The sequence below is a fragment of the Cryptomeria japonica genome, chromosome 10 (genome assembly GCF_030272615.1).
Source record: "Cryptomeria japonica chromosome 10, Sugi_1.0, whole genome shotgun sequence".
NCBI lineage: Eukaryota > Viridiplantae > Streptophyta > Pinopsida > Cupressales > Cupressaceae > Cryptomeria > Cryptomeria japonica.
Window position 1 is genome coordinate 378,884,179 of NC_081414.1, and position 4,246 is coordinate 378,888,424.

A 4,246-nucleotide genomic window follows, 5' to 3' on the forward strand; every position below is an offset into this window, starting at 1 on the left:
TGAATACAAATTCACAGTGGTCTATGAAAGCGCATGTCATGAAGTGGAAATATGTATAATAAGCATGCTATGAATGAAACCATTGATTAGCTCTTGTAATCATTGTACATCATTGAATGTATTTACTAATGTATCACCATCATGTATATGAGCATAATACAAAGATCAAAATGGTCTTGAATAGGTATTATTGCATCATCATTGGTAATCAAGGGTCATATCGTGATTGTTCTAAGAATATTTACATCATGAAGTAAGTCATAATAAACCAAAGAGTCACCAACCGCATCGTAAGAAGATAAAGAACTATCACTTACTTCCTCACTAAAGATATCATCAATTAACTATTAACCAACATACACACACATATATAGATGAAGGACTAGCAACCTCATGTGAAGGTGAAATACCTATATCTACTTCACTAAGTTCCTCAAGAAAAGATGATGTAGTATGCATGTCAGGTGAAAGGTATTATGAGATGTAGATGGTGTATGCATGCTAGGTATATCATTAGATGTATTAGATAGATATTAGGTTGAATTAAGAGTTAAGTAACCATCATAGACCATAAAAAAATACCATCATAAACCGAGGTAACATGGAAAGTGAACTTAAGTAGAAAAGGGGAAACTATATCCATGATAGATATCTAGCAATGAAAGTGCTTAAGGGGTGATTGGTTAAGGATTGTAGAGATGGCAAGGACTAAGAGTCCAAAATCCTAATCAATATGAATCAATAAGTGTAAGTGAGGGTGAATCCTAGACCTAATTAGATGTGGAGTAGTAAATACATACAAGTAATCACGAATATTAAATTTTAAAAATTAAATATATAAATAAGCTCAAAACCCTAGGGAAAAATCTTAAAGGAGGTTTACTGTTGGCTTTATCAAAATAAAAAGAAATAAATATAGATCATTTTAATGAATTCCAAGAAGAAGTATTAAATAAAAAATGATAATCTAGTAACCCTAGAATTAAAGAGTTGTAAGATAGTAATTAAACACAATCGTAATTTTGTAAATGACAAAGAGGAAATAAGAATCATGATTGACTTGGGGACATTTTGTTGTGGACTATGCTCAATGATTTGATTTAATGGTTGGTGATCATATCTATGACTCCAATGGTTTGAAATTTTTTTGGAAGACTTGCATCATACTTTAGTTGAATTCTACATTGTGGAAATAATGTGAACAAAACTACATATTTTATCTTTAATCCATGGGTTCAACTTGTTATCTTGATCTCTTAGAATACATGCATTCCAAATATTTGGGCTTAGTTAATTCTACAGATACCTATGGAGTTCGTTACACAAGGGATTTTTCTTAGTTAAACCCTTTGGATTAATTTAAAACATGATAAGATCAAAGATACACTAAGAAATAATACAATATGCCTAATGCATCCTTATCATGCAAATGTTGATGTTAGTTGATGATGCAAAGCTCTCTATAAGTGATAATGTGAAAATTAAATAGGAGCAAATGAATCTAGATGATTGATAAAATGTATTAGGGTTTGTTCTTTTATACAACACCCTGACATATAAGTTTAAAAAATCAAGTTAAAATCCATAAATAACAATTAATAAAAAGAATATTAGCTTAAATCAAGATTAATTTTAAATTTGTAAGTTCAAAAGTCAAATACATATTTATGAATTTATCTAAAATGAAAAACGAAAAAACTAAAAATTAAAATCAATCTTTTCAAAAGTTAAAAAGACAAATCTAAATTATTTCACTAACTTTAAAAAAACAAATTAAGGAACCAGACTCTTTATACTTGGTAGTAATGGATTATGGAATACTAAACATAACTGAGCTCAAAGAATATGATTTAATTGAGAGAAGTTTACTATTGGTAAAATCATTTCCAAGATAATATCCCCTTACAACAGGATTATGGATCAGAATGCACTGGTTGTCATTACAGTGACTTTTTTTCATCATTCCATCATAACTGTTCATGAACCTCCACAAAATCATTAGAACAAAACTTTACATTCAACCATACATTTGGGGAACAAAAATTTTAGATTTATTTTCATACATTTATAAAAAAATTAGAATTTTAATTTTTTTAAATTAGATTATGTAAATATATTTTTTCCATCAATATTAGATTGTGGTCTGAAATATCAATGAAGAAAATAAGTTTACACAATCGAATTCAGAAATTTTGCAAACCATTATCATAAGCTATAGAAATTTCATGTCTTTAATCATACATATGTTCAAACATGCTTACGAAAACAATTCAAATATGCTCAACACAGTTTTTTATTCTTTTTCACTATTAAGGCAAGCAAAATATTGTACATTACAAATTGTTCTCTCCATTCTTATCATGGACTGTAGCAATTTTGTGTCTTTAATCTACATTTAATCAGACATGCTTATGAAAACAACTCAATTTAATACGCTCAATACAGATTTACATGCATTTTCACTATTAAGACAAGCAAAATATTGTGCATTATGAACTGTTCTCTCCATTATTACATGAAATATTTTCGTTGCAAACGGAATGCCCATTTCAAATCGCTTAGACTTTAATAAATTCTGATTGTTCTTTGCTTATCTCATCCTGATGATAGATCACATAATATGATAAAAAATACGAATAAAAAAAATATTACAAAAACAAATAAAAAATATACCAAACTTATTCTCAACTTCCTGCTCACACTTATGACTAAGAGAGATTTTCAATTAACCCATAGATCTAGATCAAACCCTAGTGGTATAACATTTTCTTAGCTGTTGACAGAACAAACATACAATGCATAGATCCTCCAGAACTATACTCAAAAAAAGGCCAGATTTTTAGCTCACTGATTTGTATTCAGGTCGCTTGCAGAAATCTATGTGAGCCCATTTAATCAAATGCACACCCATTTTTCCAATTCTTCCATCCAACTTGATACACCTGCAAAATCTCACATATGAGGTCTGATCAGTGACATTGGATTAGCTAAAGGAAGAGGAGCATCCTCCATGAGGGTTAGCTAAAAAGGAAACCTTAAAAACATACTGATAAATCCAACATGAGAAACTGATTGAGAAATCTAACCTGACTAAGTTCCATATAAGGCAAGTGCATACATATTGATATGAATCAAGCAAATACAGTGTGCATATAAGAGAGAAGTCCTATAAAAAGTGCCTGTGAAACCCAGAATCAGTCTGGACTCTGTTCACTTTCAGAATCGTCATCTTGAAAAAAGTGTGTCTGAACACAATAGCACAAAGAACAGCCCAAAAACACCACAAACAAAAGAACCAAGATCTGAACAAAAGCCATATGAACCAAATACTGATCTACCCTGCCTACCATTTATTTCTGCCCTTTTATTGTTCATTCTTCTTCATCATGACCTCATGTTGGGATTGATGACTTTTTGAGACTATTTTATTGAGCTTTTGTCATATTGGTTGTTGGAATCTGCAAATGGGCTGTGTTTGTTCCTTGTTGGTGACCTTCTATTGATGCAGTTAAGTCTCCTGCAAAATTATTTATTTTTACCAACCTTTTGTCCGTTCATGGGATTCCAAATAAAAGTAGAATACTAGAGATAAGCAAATGCTATCCACCATTGCAATGGGTCCCTGGTGTCGTGACACAGGACAACTGTCTCAGTTTTTTAAGGTCTAAAGCTATAGGAAGTTCTAGTACACCCGTTTTCCCTAAATTAAATTCTGTTGTCTTTTTGCACTTGTAAAGCAATAAATTGATCTTTTCATAATAAATTGAGATTGTGTTTTTTTTGGTTATTTAATATGGGAGTGCAGAGTCTAAGTTGATATCTTGTTATTTAATATGGGAGCATAAAGTCTAAGTTTTAAGTTTGTATTATGTTAAAGATGTTCTGCTATAATCTTGGTCTCATCTCTTATTATTGCATCTCTAGGGAATCTGAACTTTGGTTAATGACATAATCAAATAACATACTATTACCCTTACTAATTACCTCATTCAATTGAACTACAAATAATTGATTCAATTTAATGTTGAGAGATTATATACTTTTTAATTTAAAAATAATAGATCCAATGGGAGTCTTTAATGGGTTTTGATGATTAAGTTAATATTTTATTGTTTTAATCATAAGTTTTAACATGGGAGCACAAAGTCTAAGCTGAAATCTCTTCAGATGAGAGTCAATGACGAGGAGATATCCATTATGTTAAAGATGTTTGGGTATAATCTTGGCCTCATCTCTTATTATTGCA

General features: G+C 30.4%; 1 long non-coding RNA gene across 1 annotated transcript; it reads right to left on the reverse strand.

Moving 5' to 3' along the window:
- Positions 1-2,541: 2,541 nt before the first annotated feature.
- On the reverse strand, positions 2,542-3,341 carry LOC131075840 (uncharacterized). The gene is made up of 2 exons (XR_009113264.2): positions 3,087-3,341; positions 2,542-2,942 (listed from the first exon to the last, which is right to left on the reverse strand). It is a non-coding gene; the product is annotated as an uncharacterized LOC131075840 (long non-coding RNA).
- Positions 3,342-4,246: the final 905 nt, after the last annotated feature.